The 17,202-nt window shown below is 40.1% G+C and overlaps 1 protein-coding gene across 1 annotated transcript in view; it reads left to right on the forward strand.

Annotated features, from left to right (window-relative positions):
- The window catches only part of AGBL1 (AGBL carboxypeptidase 1), a 790,601-nt gene that overhangs the window by 132,550 nt on the left and 640,849 nt on the right, over positions 1–17,202 (forward strand).

Below are 17,202 nucleotides of genomic sequence, written 5' to 3' on the forward strand. Positions count from 1 at the left end.
AGACAAAAGACCTGTATGCAGAAAATTATAAGACACTGATGAAAGAAATTAAAGATGATACAAATAGATGGAGAGATGTATCATGTTCTTGGATTGGAAGAATCAACATTGTGAAAATGACTCTACTTCCCAAAGCCATCTACAGATTCAATGCAATCCCTATCAAACTACCACTGGCATTTTTTACAGAACTAGAATAAAAAATTTCACAATTTGTATGGAGACACAAAAGACCCCGAATAGCCAAAGCAATCTTGAGAACGAAAAATGGAGCTGGAGGAATCAGGCTCCCTGACTTCAGACTATATTACAAAGCTACAGTAATCAAGACAGTTTGGTACTGGCACAAAAACAGAAATATAGATCAAAGGAACAAGATAGAAAGCCCAGAGATAAACCCACACACATATGGTCACCTTATCTTTGATAAAGGAGGCAAGCATATACAGTGGAGAAAAGACAGCCTCTTCAATAACTGGTGCTGGGAAAACTGGACAGGTACATGTAAAAGTATGAAATTAGAACACTCCCTGAGGGCTTCCCTGGTGGCACAGTGGTTGAGAATCTGCCTGCCAATGCAGGGGACATGGGTTCGAGCCCTGGTCTGGGAAGATCCCACATGCTGCGGAGCGACTAGGCCCGTGAGCCACAATTGCTGAGCCTGCGCGTCTGGAGCCTGTGCTCCGAAACAAGAGAGGCCGCGATAGTGAGAGGCCCGCGCACCGCGATGAAGAGTGGCCCCCCCTTGCGGCAACTGGAGAAAGCCCTCGTACAGAAACGAAGACCCAACACAGCCATAAATAAATAAATAAATAAATAAATAAATAAATAAATAGAACACTCCCTGACACCATACACAAAAATAAACTCAAAATGGATTAAAGACCTAAGTGTAAGGCCAGACACTATCAAACTCTTAGAGGAAAACATAGGCAGAACACTCTATGACATAAGTCACCTCAAGATCCTTTTTGACCCAGCTCCTAGAGAAATGGAAATAAAAACACCAATAAACAAATGGGACCTAATGAAACTTAAAAGCTTTTGCACAGCAAAGGAAACCATAAACAAGACCAAAAGACAATCCTCAGAATGGGAGAAAATATTTGCAAATGAATCAATGGACGAAGGATTAATCTCCAAAATATATAAACAGCTCATGCAGCTCAATGTTAAAAAAAACAAATAACCCAATCCAAAAATGGACAGAAGACCTAAACAGACATTTCTCCAAAGAAGACATACACATGGCCAAGAAGCACATGAAAAGCTACTCAACATCACTAATTATTAGAGAAATGCAAATCAAAACTACAATGAGATATCATCTCACACCGGTCAGAATGGCCATCATCAAAAAGTCTAGAAACAATAAATGCTGCAGAGGGTGTGGAGGAAAGGGAACACTCTTACACTGTTGGTGGGAATGTAAATTGATACAGCCACTATGGAGAACAGTATGGAGGTTCCTTAAAAAACTACAAATAGAACTACCATACGACCCAGCAATCCCACTACTGGGCATATACCCTGAGAAAACCATAGGTCAAAAAGAGTCATGTACCAAAATGTTCATTGCAGCTCTATTTACAATAGCCAGGACATGGAAGCAACCTAAGTGTCCATCATTGGATGAATGGATAAAGAAGATGTGGCACATATATACAATGGAATATTACTCAGCCATAAAAAGAAATGAAATGGAGGTATTTGTAGTGAGGTGGACGGAGTTAGAGTCTGTCCTACAGAGTGAAGTAAGTCAGAAAGAGAAAAACAAATATAGTATGCTAACACATATATATGGAATCTAAGGGAAAAAAAAAAAAAGGTCATGAAGCACCTAGTGGCAAGATGGGAATAAAGACACAGACCTACTAGAGAATGGACTTGAGGATATGGGAAGAGGGAGGGGTAAGATGTGACAGGGTGAGAGAGTGGCATGGACATATATACACTGCCAAACGTAAAATAGATAGCTAGTGAGAAGCAGCCACATAGCACAGGGAGATCAGCTCCGTGCTTTGTGACCACCTCGAGGGGTGGGATAGGGAGGGTGGGAGGGAGGGAGATGCAAGAGGGAAGAGATATGGGAACATATGTATATGTATAGCTGATTCACTTTGTTATAAAGCAGAAACTAACACACCATTGTAAAGCAATTATACTTAAATAAAGATGTTTTAAAAAATATATATTTACAATTGTTATATCTTCTTCTTGAATCGATCCCTTGATCATTATATAGTGTCCTTCTTTGTCTCTTGTAATAGTCTTTATTTTAAAGTCATTTTGTCTGATATGAGAATTGCTACTCCATCTTTCTTTTGCTTTCCATTTGCATGGAACATCTTTTTCCATCCCCTCACTTTCAGTCTGTATGTGTCCCTCGGTCTGAAGTGGGTCTCTTGTAGACAGCATATATATGGGTCTTGTTTTTGTATCCATTCAGCCAGTCTGTGTCTTTTGGTGGGAGCATTTAATCCATTTACATTTAAGGTAATTATCGATATGTATGTTCCTATTCCCATTTCCTTAAATGTTTTGGGTTTGTTATTGTAGGTGTTTTCCTTCTCTTGTGTTTCTTGCCTAGAGAAGTTCCTTTAGCATTTGTTGTAAAGCTGGTTTGGTGGTGCTGAACTCTCTCAGCTTTTGCTTGTCTGTAAAGGTTTTAACTTCTCCATCAAATCTGAATGAGATCCTTGCTGGGTAGAGTAATCTTGGTTGTAGGTTTTTCTCCTTCATGACTTTAAGTATATCCTGCCACTCCCTTCTGGCTTGCAGAGTTTCTGCTGACAGATCAGCTGTTAACCTTATGGGGATTCCCTTGTGTGTTATTTTTCCCTTGCTGATTTTAATATGTTTCCTTTATATTTAATTTTTGATAGTTTGATTAATATGTGTCTTGGCATGTTTCTCCTTGGATTTATCCTGTATGGGACTCTCTGTGCTTCCAGGACTTGATTAACTATTTCCTTTCCCATATTAGGGAAGTTTTCAACTATAATCTCTTCAAATATTTTCTCAGGTCCTTTCTTTTTCTCTTCTTCTTCTGGGACCCCTATAATTCGAATGTTGGTGCATTTAATATTGTCCCAGAGGTCTCTGAGACTGTTCCCAGTTCTTTTCATTCTTTTTTCTTTACTCTGCTCTGCAGTAGTTATTTCCACTATTTTATCTTCCAGGTCACTTATCCATTCTTCTGCCTCAGTTATTCTGCTATTGATCCCTTCTAGAGTATTTTTAATTTCATTTATTGTGTTTTTCATCGTTGCTTGGTTCCTCTTTAGTTCTTCTAGGGCCTTGTTAAATGTTTCTTGCATTTTGTCTCTTCTATTTCCAAGATTTTGGATCATCTTTACTATCATTATTCTGAATTCTTTTTCAGGTAGACTGCCTATTTCCTCTTCATTTGTTAGGTCTGGTGTGTTTTTACCTTGCTCCTTCATCTGCTGTGTGTTTTTCTGTCTTCTCCTTTTGTTTATCTTACTGTGTTTGGGGTCTCCTTTTCACAGGCTGCAGGTTCGTAGTTCCTGTTGTTTTTTGGTATCTGTCCCCAGTGGCTAAGTTTGGTTCAGTGGGTTGTGTAGGTTTCCTGGTGGAGGGGACTAGTGCCTGTGTTCTGGTGGATGAGGCTCGATCTTGTCTTTCTGGTGGGCAGGACCATGTCCAGTGGTGTGTTTTGGGGTGTCTGTGGCCTTATTATGATTTCAGGGCAGCCTCTCTGCTAATGGATGGGGCTGTGTTCCTGTCTTGCTAGTTGTTTGGCATAGGGTGTCCAACACTGTAGCTTGCTGGTCATTGAATGAAGCTGGGTCTTGGTGTTGAGATGGAGATCTCTGAGAGATTTTTGTCGTTTGGTATTATGTGGAGCTGGGAGGTCTCTTGTGGACCAGTGTCCTGAAGTTGGCTCTCCCACCTCAGAGGCACAGCCCTGATGCCTGGCTGGAGCACCAAGAGCCTTTCATCCACATGGCTCAGAATAAAAGGGAGAAAAAATAGAAAGAAAGAAAGAAAGAGGATAAAATAAAATAAAGCTATTAAAATAAAAAATAAGAAAACATTATTAAGAAAAACTGTATTAAGAAAAAAATATTTTAATTTTTTAAAATAAATTTTTTAATTTTTTAAAATAAAAAATAAGAAAAAAATTATTAAGAAAAATTTATTAAGAAAAAAATTTTTTTTAATTTTTTAAAATAAAAAATAAGAAAATTATTAAGAAAAATTTTTAAATTTTTTAAAATAAAAAATAAGAAAAAAAATACTAAGAAAAAATTTATTAAGAAAAAAAAATTTTTTAAGTAAAAAAACAAAAAACAACAACAACAACAAAAAAACGGACGGACCGAACCCTAGGACAAATGGTGAAAGCAAAGCTATACAGACAAAATCTCACACAGAAGCATACACATATACACTCACAAAAAAAGGAAAAGGGGAAAAATTAATATATCCTGCTCCCAAAGTCCACCTCCTCAATTTGGGATGATTGGTTGTCTATTCAGGTATTCAACAGATGCAGGTACATCAAGTTGTTTGTGGAGCTTTAATCCGCTGCTTCTGAGGCTGCTGGAAGAAATTTCCCTTTCTCTTTGTTCCCACAGCTCCCAGGGTTCAGCTTTGGATTTGGACCCGCCTCTGCGTGTAGGTCGCCTGAGGGCGTCTGTTCTTCGCTCAGACAGGACGGGGTTAAAGGAGCAGCTGCTTCGGGGGCTCTGGCTCACTCAGGCCGGGGGGAGGGAGTGGTACGGAGGAGGCGAGGCGAGCCTGCGGCGGCAGCGGCCGGCGTGAAGTTGCACCAGCCTTAGGTGCACCGTGCGTTCTCCCAGGGAAATTGTCCCTGGATCATGGGAGCCTGGCGGTGGCGCGCTGCGCAGGCTCCCGGGAGGGGCAGTATGGATAGTTACCTGTGCTTGCACACAGGCTTCTTGGTGGCGGCAGCAGCAGCCTTAGAGTTTCATGCCGGTCTCTGGGGTCCACGCTGATAGCCGCAGCTCGCGCCCGTCTCTGGAGCTCGTTTAGGCGGCGCTCTGAATCCCCTCTCCTCGCGCACCAAGAAACAAAGAGGCAAGAAAAAGTCTCTTGCCTGTTCGGCAGCTCCAGACCTTTTCCCGACTCCCTCCCAGCTAGCTGTGGCGCACTAGCCCCCTTCAGGCTGTGTTCACGCCGCCAACCCCAGTCCTCTCCCTGGGGTCTGACCTCCGAAGCTGGAGCCTCAGCTCCCAGCCCCCACCCGCCCCGGCGGGCGAGCAGACAAGCCTCTCATGCTGGTGAGTGGTGCTCGGCACCGATCCTCCGTGCGGGAATCTCTCAGCTTTGCCCTCCGCACCCCTGTGGCTGCGCTCTCCTCCGTGGCTCCGAAGCTTCCCCCCTCCGCCACCCGTAGTCTCCGCCTGCGAAGGGGCTTCCTAGTGTGTGGAAACCTTTTCTCCTTCACAGCTCCCTCCCACTGGTGCAGGTCCCGTCCCTATTCTTTTGTCTCTGTTATTTATTTTTTCTTTTGCCCTACCCAGGTACGTGGGGAGTTTCTTGCCTCTTGGGAGGTCTGACGTCTTCTGCCAGCATTCAGTGTGTGTTCTATAGGAGCAGTTCCACGTGTAGATGTATTTCTGATGTATCTGTGGGGAGGAAGGTGATCTCCACGTCTTAATCTTCCACCGTCTTGCCCAGACCTCTCTCTTGTTTCTTAAGGTAGGATGGTATTGCTATAAACTTCTCTCTTAGAACTGCTTTTGCTGCATCCCATAGGCTTTGGGTCATCATGTTTTCATTGTCATTTGTTTCTAGGTATTTTTTGCTTTCCTCTTTGATTTCTTCAGTGATCTATTGGTTGTTTAGTAGCATATTGTTTAGCCTCCATGTGTTTGTATTTTTTGCCTTTTTTTTTTTTTCCCTGTAATTGATATCTAGTCTCATAGCACTGTGGTCAGAAAAGATGCTTGATATCATTTCAATTTTCTTAAATTTACAGAGGCTTGATTTGACCCAAGATGTGGTCTATCCTGGAGAATGTTCTGTGTGCACTTGAGAAGAAATTGTTGTTTTACCATGGAATGTCCTATAAATATCAATTAAGTCCATCTGGTCTAATGTGTCATTTAAAGTTTGTGTTTCCTTATTTATTTTCTGTTTGGATGATCTGTCCATAGGTATAAGTGGGGTGGGGTGTTAAATTCCTCTACTATTATTGAAAAGCTTTTGTCTGAGTCCTTGGTCTTGATGATATTGCCCATGGATTTGGAAGTACTTCAAAACCAGCTCCCCTTTGCATAGTTTCTGCTTACGAAAAGTCAGGTGGGTGGGGTCCTCCCAGCCTTGACTGCAGTGCTGTGCTCCTGGTCCGCTGGCTCAGGCAGTAGCCACCCCTCTGTCACACTCCCTACTGAGTTTTACTAACCAAAGCCCTCTGAGGTCTGGGTTTCCATTTCTTTAGTAAAAACTTCCCACGATTGATGATGATTCCCACAAGATGTCTTTGACAGCATCTGGATAGAGTTGGGGGGAGGGGTACTTTTTCTTTTCTTTTTTTCCCAGGATAAGATGGACAAGTTCCATGCTGGGCACAGGATCTGGTTCAAACTTTGCACCATATGTCCACGGTTTTTCTTTTCTTTCACTGTGTAGGAGCCATCTCAGTTTCCATTTCTGTTTTCTCCTCTGTCTCTGAAAAAATAGTGATTAGTAAGATCCATTTGTCATCCATTTTCCTTGGTAATTGGCTGTGTGTGTGTGTGTGTGTGTGTGTGTGTGTGTGTGTGTCTGTTTTTACCCATCCTCCTATTCCCTCTCCAGCCAGGCAGGAGGCTGGGACGGTACCAGATGGCATTCTGGGCGCCTCTGATCTGCAGGCAATGTGTTCTATCCCTTTTAAAGGTCCTCCTGCTTTATCCGCCTGTTATTTAAATAACTCCTTTTCCCTCCACTTTCTGTTTCTGCTGCTACAACTCCACATCCCATGGCCAATTCTAGAGAGGATCTAGGGTTAAATTCTAGGGCTACCTACTTCTTTTTTTTCTGGAAACTGTCTTATTTATAGATGGTTTCATCTTGTATATAGAAAGTCTCAATGAATCCACTAAAAAACTATCAGAACTAATAAACAGGTTCTGCAATGTGACCATGGTAAAAGATCAATATTCAAAAATCAATTGTATTTCTGTAAACTAGCAATGAATGGGAAAGATCACTGAGCCCAGTGCTCCAGGTTTTGCTGGGTGGCTGGCGTAATTGCCAGATGTTGGGGTCAGACAGAGTTGAGGCGAAGTTCCAGCTCTGCTGCTTTCTAATGTTACTTCAGGTGGGTTAATTTACCTTGAATAGTCCCTTCATCTATAAAATGGGAATTGTTATGGGAAATAAGTTAGCTAATGTTACTTCTCATAGCAAGTCGCCAAGAAATCCTGTTATCTCCAAATTCAAAACATATCCATGTTCTTCTTGAGAAGATCCCTCTAGTTGTACCCCGAAGAACAGTTTGAAGGGACCTAGAGTGAATATGGATGCATCAGTTTTGGGGCTATAGCAGTAGTTAGGTGACTGCTGACATTTAGGTGATTTCTATTCATTTAGATTGTCTTTATTTTTTTAAAAACAGAGTTTTCTAGCTTTCAGTGTAAAAGGCTTGAGTTTCTTTTATTAAATTTATTACCAGGAATTTTATTCTTTTGCTGCCATTATAAGTGAGATTGCCATTTTAAATCTCATTTTTGAACTATTCATTGCTAGTTTACAGAAATACAATAGATTTTTGAATATTGATTGCAGAACTTATTAGTTCTGATAGTTCTTTACTGGATTCATTTACTTTCTATGTACAAGACCCAACCATCTATAAATAAGATAGTTTTACTCCCTCTTTTCCAATCTGCATGCCTTTCCTTCCTCCCTTCCTTCCTTCCTTCCTTCGTTCCTTCCTTCGTTCCTTCCTTTGTTCCCTCCTTCCTAAATGCCCTGGTTAAAACCTCCAGTACAATGTTGAACAGAGGTGGTGAAAATAGATATCCTTATTTTGTTCCTGTTCATAGAAGGAAAGCATTCAGTCATCTTTCTTCATTAAGTATCATGTTAACTATTGGTTTTAAGTAGATCCCTTTATCAGGTGGAGGAAGTTGTCTTCTATCCCTAGTGTGTTGAGTATTTTTATCATGAAAGTGTAATGGATTTTATCAAATGCTTTTTCTGTGTCTATTAAAATGATAATATGGTTTTTATACTTTATTTTATTATTATGGTGGGTTATTACATTGGTTGATTTTCAGATGTTCAACCAACCCTGCATTCCTGGGAGAAATCCCACTTGACCATTGTCTATAACATTTTTTATTCATTGTTGTATTTGGTTTGCTCCACAAAGCTCTCTACTGCTTTCTACTCTGGTCTGTCTCTGGTTTCTACTCTTGCTTCCTTAGAGTCCTTTTCTCTTTTGAAAAATAGAGCAGTCAGAGAAATCTTCTTAAAACATGTTAGATCATTGCTCAAAATCCTGTAGTGAATCCCTCACTTGGAGTGAAGGGAAAGCCTTTAGAGTGCTTACCAGGCCCTACATGAATAGTTCCCTGTTACTCCTCACCCCAGCTCCTACTCCTCTCCTCTCATCTGTTTTGGCTCCAGCAGCCCTGGCCAACTTGCTCTTCCTTGAACAGGTCAGGCCTATTGTCATTTTAGAGAGTCTGAACATGCTTCCTTCTGATATTCATATAGCAACTTTCTTCCCTCCTTCATGCCTTTGCTCAGAGTTTCCCTTCTCCATGAAGCCTACTCTAGCCAAACTTGCAACCCACCCCTGTGCATCTTATCTCTTTACCTTGTTCATACTTTTCTTTTTTTTCCCTCATAGCACTGACCACATTTTAGAATGCTTATTTAATGTATTCCTAAAAAATACTGATTACCTATTAACTATTTCTTTCACCCTAACCCTTTTGAGTGCAAGAATCTTTGGTTTATCAGTTTATCGCAGCACATAGTAAGTGCTCAGTAAATATTTGTTGAATGAATGGACAGTGTATATAAAGCTCCTAGACCAGGGACTGATATTTGGAAAAGGTTCAACAAATATTCGATGGTGTTCTGTATTCAAATACTATTAAATGGTGGGGGTAGAATAACGCAAAGCAAAATGTTTTCTGTTTTCTGGAGTTTGCAGACTGGAAGAGGAGACAAACGTTAATAAAATAATCATGAAATGAGTGAAGAATTACAAACTGAATTGAGCAATTAAAAAAGGTGGGTGGGGGCTTCCCTGGTGGCGCAGTGGTTGAGAATCTGCCTGCCGGTGCAGGGGACACGGGTTCGAGCCCTGGTCTGGGAAGATCCCACATGCCGCGGAGCAACTGGGCCCGTGAGCCACAACTACTGAGCCTGCGCGTCTGGAGCCTGTGCTCCGCAACAAGAGAGGCCGTGATAGTGAAGAGGCCCGCGCACTGCGATGAAGAGTGGCCCCCGCTTGCCGCAACTAGAGGAAGTCCTCGCACAGAAATGAAGACCCAACACAGCCAAAAATAAATATAAAAATAAATAAATAAATAAAATAGCCTTCCCTAAATTAAAAAAAAAAAAAAGAAAAGCAGCTTCATTATTAAAAAAAAAAAAAAAAAAAAAAAAAGGTGGGTGGTGAAGGATGAACACACCAATTAGAGGACCTGGACCTAGGCTAGGGGTCACAGAAGTCTTTCCTAAGGAAGTGACACCTGAGTTAGGATGGGAAGGAGGAGGGGAAGGTCTAGAGCATTTTAGGCTGTGTCATTAGCAAGGACAAAGGACAAGTTATGGGAACATGTTCCAAAGCTTGGAAAAAGGCCAGAGGGGCAGAACCACAGAGAGTAAGAGGGTCGTATGAAGCTAGGCTGGAGCAGGTGACAGGAGCCAGACTTTGTAGGGTCTCCTAGACCATGTTTTAGGATTTGGATTTTTATCCAAGAGTGAAAGTGGGCATGGGAGTAGCAATGTGAGGTTTCCTTAATCAGATGTTCTTGGGAAGATCACTCTAGTTGCAGCTGAAAGAACAGTTTGAAGGAGTCCTAGAGTTGATATGAATAGATTCATTCTGGAGTTTCACAGTAGTTAGATGACAGATATTTGGGTGATTTTAATTTATTCCATTAACTTATACTCAACTATATTTTCTTTTTCTTTTTAATGTTTGAATTTTATTTATATTTTTATACAGCAGGCTCTTATTAGTCATCAGTTTTATACACATCAGTGTATACATGTCAATCCCAATCACCCAGTTCATCCCACCACCACAGCCACCACCCTGCCACTTTCCCTGCTTAGTGTCCATACATTTGTTCTCTACATCTGTGTCTCAATTTCTGCCCTGCAAACTGGTCCATCTGTACCATTTTTCTGGGTTCCACATATATGCATTAATATACGATATTTGTTTTTCTCTTTCTGAATTACTTCAGTGTGTATAACAGCCTCTAGATCCATCCACGTCTCAACAAATGAACCAATTTCGTTCCTTTTTATGGCTGAGCATTATTCCATTGTATATATGTACCACATCTTCTTTATCCATTCGTCTGTTGATGGGCATTTAGGTTGCTTCCATGACCTGGCTATTGTAAATAGTGCTGCAATGAACATTGGGGTGCATGTGTCTTTTTGAATTATGGTTTTCTCTGGGTATATGCCCAGTAGTGGGATTGCTGGATCATGTGGTAATTCTATTTTTAGCTTTTTAAGGAACCTCCATACTGTTCTCCATAGTGGCTGTATCAATTTACGTTCCCACCAACAGTGCAAGAGGGTACCCTTTTCTTCACACCCTCTCCAGCATTTGTTGTTTGTAGATTTTCTGATGATGCCCATTCTAACTGGTGTGAGGTAATACCTCATTGTAGTTTTGATTTGCATTTCTCTAATAATTAGTGATGTTGAGTAGATTTTCTTGTGCTTCTTGGCCATCTGTATGTCTTCTTTGGAGAAATGTCTATTTAGGTCTTCTGTCCATTTTTGGATTGGGTTGTTTGTTTTTTTAATATTGAGCTGCATGAGCTGTTTATATATTTTGGAGACCAATCCTTTGTCCATTGATTCGTTTGCAAATACTTTCTCCCATTCTGAGGGTTGTCTTTTCATCTGATTTATGATTTCCTTTGCTGTGCAAAAGATTTGAAGTTTCATTAGGTCCCATTTGTTTATTTTTGTTTTTATTTCCATTACTCTAGGGGGTGGATCAAAAAAGATCTTGCTGTGATTTATGTCAAAGAGTGTTCTTCCTATGTTTTCCTCTAAGAATTTTATAGTGTCTGGTCTTACATTTAGGTCTCTAATCCATTTTGAGTTTATTTTTGTGTATGGTGTTAAGGAGTGTTCTAATTTCATTCTTTTACATGTAGCTGTCCAGTTTTCCCAGAACCACTTATTGAAGAGACTGTCTTTTCTCCATTGTATATCCTTTCCTCCTTTGTCATACATTAGTTGACCATATGTGTGTGGGTTTATCTCTGGGCTTTCTATCTTGTTCCATTGATCTATATTTCTGTTTTTGTGCTAGTACCATATTGTCTTGATACCTGTAGCTTTGTAGTATAGTCTGAAGTCAGGGAGGCTGATTCCTCCAGCTGCGTTTTTTTCCCTCAAGACTGCTTTGGCTAGTCAGGGTGTTTTGTGTCTCCATACAAATTTTAAGATTTTTTGTTCTAGTTCTCTAAAAAATGCCATTGGTAATTTGATAGGGATTGCATTGAATCTGTAGATTGCTTTGGGTAGTATAGTCATTTTCACAATATTGATTCTTCCAATCCAAGAACATGGTATATCCCTCCATCTGTTTGTATCATCTTTAATTTCTTTCATCAGTGTCTTATAGTTTTCTGTACAAAGGTCTTTTGTCTCCCTAGGTAGGTTTATTCCTAGGTATTTTATTCTTTGTGTTGCAGTGGTAAATGGGAGTGTTTCCTTAATTTCACTTTCAGATTTTTCATCATTAGTGTATAGGATTGCAAGAGATTTCTGTGAATTAATTTTGTATCCTGCAACTTTACCAAATTCATTGATTAGCTCTAGTAGTTTTCTGGTAACATCCTTAGGATTCTCTATGTATAGTATCATGTCATCTACAAACAGTGACAGTTTTACTTCTTCTTTTCCAATTTGTATTCCTTTTATTTCTTTTTCTTCCCTGATTGCCATGGCTAGGACTTCCAAAACTATGTTGAATAATAGTGGTGAGAGTGGACATCCTTGTCTTATTCCTGATCTTAGAGGAAATACTTTCAGTTTTTCACCATTGAGAATGATGTTTGCTGTGGGTTTGTCATATATGGCCTTTATTATGTTGAGGTAGGTTCCCTCTATGCCCACTTTCTGGAGAGTTTTTATCATAAATGTGTGTTGAATTTTGTCAAAAGCTTTTTCTGCATCTATTGAGATGATCATATGATTTTTATTCTTCAATTTGTTAATATGGTGTACCCATTGATTGATTTGTGTACATTGAAGAATCCTTCCATCCCTGGGATAAATCCCACTTGATCACGGTGTATGATCCTTTTAATGTGTTGTTGGATTCTGTTTGCTAGTATTTTGTTGAGGAGTTTTGCATGTATATTCATCAGTGATATTGGTCTGTAATTTTCTTTTTTTGTAGTATCTTTGTCTGGTTTTGGTATCAGGGTGATGGTGGCCTCATAGAATGAGTTTGGGAGTGTTCCTTCCTCTGCAATTTTTTGGAAGAGTTTGAGAAGGATGGGTGTTAGCTCTTCTCTAAATGTTTGGTAGAATTCACCTGTGAAGCCATCTGGTCCTGGACTTTTGTATGTTGGAATATTTTTAATCACAGTTTCAATTTCATTACTTGTGATTGGTCTGTTCATATTTTCTATTTCTTCCTGGTTCAGTCTTGGAAGGTTTTACCTCTCTAAGAATTTGTCCATTTCTTCCAGGTTGTCCATTTTATTGGCATAGAGTTGCTTGTAGTAGTCTCTTAGCATGCTTTGTATTTTTGCAGTGTCTGTTGTAACTTCTCGTTTTTCATTTCTAATTTTATTGATTTGAGTCCTCTCCCTGTTTTTCTTGATGAGTCTGGCTAATGGTTTATCAATTTTGTTTATCTTCTCAACCTACCAGCTTTTAGTTTTATTGATCTTTGCTATTGTTTTCTTTGTTTCTATTTCATTTATTTCTGCTCTGATCTTTATAATTTATTTCCTTCTGCTAACCTTGGGTTTTGTTTGTTCTTCTTTCTCTAGTTTCTTTAGGTGTAAGGTTAGGTTGTTTATTTGAGATTTTTCTTGTTTCTTGAGGTAGGCTTGTATAGCTATAAACTTCCCTCTTAGAACTGCTTTTGCTGCATCCCATAGGTTTTGGATCGCTGTGTTTTCATTGTCATTTGTCTCTAGGTATTTTTTAATTTCCTCTTTGATTTCTTCAGTGATCTCTTGGTTATTCAGTAATGTATTGCTTAGCCTCCATGTCTGTGTTTTTACGTTTTTTCCCCTGTAATTTATTTCTAATCTCATAGCGTTTTGGTCAGAAAAGATGCTTGATATGATTTAAATTTTTAAAAATTTACTGAGGCTTGATTTGTGACCCAAGATATGATCTATACTGGAGAATTTTCCATGTGCACTTGAGAAGAAAGTGTAATCTGCTGTTTTTGGATGGAATGTCCTATAAATATCAGTTAAATCTATCTGGTCTGTTGTATCATTTAAAGCTTCTGTTTCCTTATTTATTTTCATTTTGGATGATCTGTCCATTGGTGTAAGTGAGGTGTTAAAGTCCCCCACTATTATTGTGTTACTTTCAATTTCCTCTTTTATAGCTGTTAGCAGTTGCCTTATGTATTGAGGTGTTCCTATGTTGGGTGCATATATATTTATAATTGTTATATCTTCTTCTTGGATTGATCCCTTGATCATTATGTAGTGTCCTTCCTTGTCTCTTGTAACATTCTTTATTGTAAAGTCTCTTTTACCTGATATGAGTATTGCTACTCCAGCTTTCTTTTGATTTCCATTGGCATGGAATATCTTTTTCCATCCCCTCACTTTCAGTCTGTATGTGTCCCTAGGTCTGAAGTGGGTCTCTTCTAGACAGCATATATATGGGTCTTGGTTTTGTATCCATTCAGCAAGCCTGTGTCTTTTGGTTGGAGCATTTAGTCCATTCACATTTCAGGTGATTATCGTTATGTATGTTCCTATGACCATTTTCTCAATTGTTTTGGGTTTGTTTTTGTAGGTCCTTTTCTTCTCTTGTGTTTCCCACTTATAAAAGTTCCCTTAGCAGTTGTTGTAGAGTTGTTTTGGTGGTGCTGAATTCTCTTATCTTTTGCTTGTCTGTAAAGCTTTTGATTTCTCCATCGAATCTGAATGAGATCCTTGCTGTGTTGAGCAATCTTGGTTGTAGGTTCTTCTCTTTCATCACTTTAAGTATATCATACCACTCCCTTCTGGCTTGTAGAGTTTCTGCTGAGAAATCAGCTGTTAACCTTATGGGAGTTCCCTTGTATGTTATTTGTTGTTTTTCCCTTGCTGCTTTCAATAATTTGTCTTTGTCTTTGTCTTTAATTTTGCCAGTTTGATTACTATGTGTCTCAGCGTGTTTCTCCTTGGGTTTATCCTGTATGGGACTCTCTGCACTTCCTGGACTTGGGTGGCTATTTCCTTTCCCATGTTAGGGATGTTTTTGACTATAATCTCTTCAAGTATTTTCTTGGGTCCTTTCTCTCTCTCTTCTCCTTCTGGGACCTCTATAATGCGAATGTTTTTGCATTGACAGCCAGAGGTCTCTTAGGCTGTCTTCATTTCTTTTCATTCTTTTTTCTTTATTCTGTTCTGCATCAGTGAATTCCACCATTCTGTCTTCCAGGTCACTTATCCTTTCTTCTGCCTCAGTTATTCTGCTATTGATTCCTTCTAGTGTATTTTTCATTTCATTTATTGTATTGTTCATCTCTGTTTGTTTGTTCTTTAATTCTTCCGGATCTTTGTTAAACATTTCTTGCATCTTCTCAACCTTTGCCTCCATTCTTTTTCCAAGGTCCTGGATCATCTTCACTATCATGATTCTGAATTCTTTTTCTGGAATGTTGCCTATCTCCACTTCATTTAGTTGTTTTTCTGTGGTTTTATCTTGTTCCTTCATCTGATGCATAGCTCTCTGCCTTTTCATCTTGTCTATCTTTCTGTGAATGTGGTTTTTGTTCCACAGACTGCAGGATTGTAGTTCTTCTTGCTTCTCTTCCATCTTTGACTAATGTGACACTTACCATGTATTTTCTGCTATATCATGCCATTGTTTGGATTCATGTTTATTTATTGTGTTATCATACTATTAGCTACCTTCTACAGGGTTGAGATCTGGGAGTCACCTTGAATCTTCCTTGCAACATCAAAGAGTAACTGAGCCAGATTGACCCTGTCCTCTAAACCAGTTATTCTCAAAGGTTAATGTGCATGTGAATTATCTGCTAGAATAAATGTACTGATTCAGCAGGCCAGAGATGGGGCTTGAGAGTCTGTATTTCTATTTAGCTCTCAGGAAATATGAAGCTACAGGTGGGAGACCCATGCTTTGAGTAGCAGGACTCTAAACTTCCCTTTAACCCCTCTCTCTTCCTTCTTCCTCTACATCACTGTTTTGGCTGGGGACCCTGTCACCTCAGATCCTCCTAACCTGCCTGCAGCCTGTTCCTCCCCACCACCAGTGTATCCCTCATAAAACTATTATCTAACAGAGCCCTACCTCCATGGTGAACTCGCCCAAACAAATGTGCCATGCAAATCAGAAATGCAGAGTTGCCCTAAGACCTGGCCTGTGATCTAAGGACCTGGCTAGGTGTTTTGCTTGGGACATCCCCATTCTTTCTTTTCTTGCTTCTGTGGTTTCATTCTTCTCTGCTAACCTCCTCTGATGAACTCAATATGGCTACTCTGCTTTTCCCCAAAGTACTGATTTTCATTTTGTCCCAACCCAAGCCAGGGCCTCTGCACTGTGGCTCACAGATTTTCCACACTGGCTTGGGCTGCCAGCAACACCTTCAAAGTGCCTTTTCTTAAATCCACTGTTGCCCCACTGTTAGGGAACTGTTGGCCGAAACTGCCCACCTTAACCAGGCATGATGGTAACCACTTGCATGAGTTGTCTCGCAGCAAGAGACAACTTTGTCTCCTTGGACATTCATTTCCAAGTGTTAGACAAGAAGGGGTCCCCTTCTCGGGCCTTGGAAGAGGTCCTCCTTCCTGCAACAGCACTATGTCATGTTACAAAAGAGGGTAGCTGAGGAAGCTGAAAGTTGATTAGAGGAAATCGTGGTTGGGAAGGAGAAATGATGTAGTCTATCGGTGAAAACTAGCCTTGCGTTCTTTACGACTGCCCTGCAGTTGTTTGGATCTCACAGAGCTGGGGGTCATCCCAGACATGGGTTTGCACCAGTGAGTTTCAGGCCACTGCTTTGCAGGATTCCCTTGTGGGTTATGGGAAGCAGTAAGGTTTCAAGTGCCTACTTTCTGTTTTAGTTTATTTTTATTCATTCCTTTGTTATTTTTATTATTTTTTTACTGTCAGCTCTATTGCTCAATAGTAAATAGTATATTGCAAAGAGAATTGTCCCTTATCAACTGGGCAGAGACAAGGGCAAAGAAAGTACTGAGAGAGATTCTGGAGAAGAATGGATGTGGAGGAAGCAAAGATGGGACATGAGATTGCTGGGTTTGGGACCCCAGTTCTGCTCACATGTCTATGTAATCTTGGAAGGGTGATCTAGCCTCTTTGGCCTGTTCCCCCAGTTCTCAGAAGGGTGCTGGGGACATATCACTGTTTAACAGGCCTTAAGGATAAGTTAGTAGGGCTGTGCAGAATACTTCTATTCTTTAATAAAAAAAAAAAAAATACACATTCTCCCTCCCACAGTGTCCTCAGTGCCATGAAGTTTTCCTCTGCCCTGTAAGTGGGTCTTTGTGTGACGTTCCCAGGCTCAGGGAGTAGACTAAAGGGTCACTAAGACCTGAACCAAATGCATTTTCATTCTATATGCCTCCCCTCACTGCAAAAGCTGTCAAATTCCTTCATGGAAGAAAACAATGAATTTGGAAGGAAAATGCAATGTAACCATTTTTTTCCCCAAGGAACCAGCTTCGCTTTCCAATGTGTGAATGTTTTCTAGTGTGTTCCCAGGGCCGTGAGTGTTTCAAGAAGTTTGCAGTGCACTGCTGTACTCACTCAACCTCCAAGTCTCACCCCCTC

This window comes from Balaenoptera physalus (genome assembly GCF_965194825.1).
Source record: "Balaenoptera physalus genome assembly, chromosome: 2".
NCBI classification, from domain to species: Eukaryota; Metazoa; Chordata; class Mammalia; order Artiodactyla; family Balaenopteridae; genus Balaenoptera; species Balaenoptera physalus.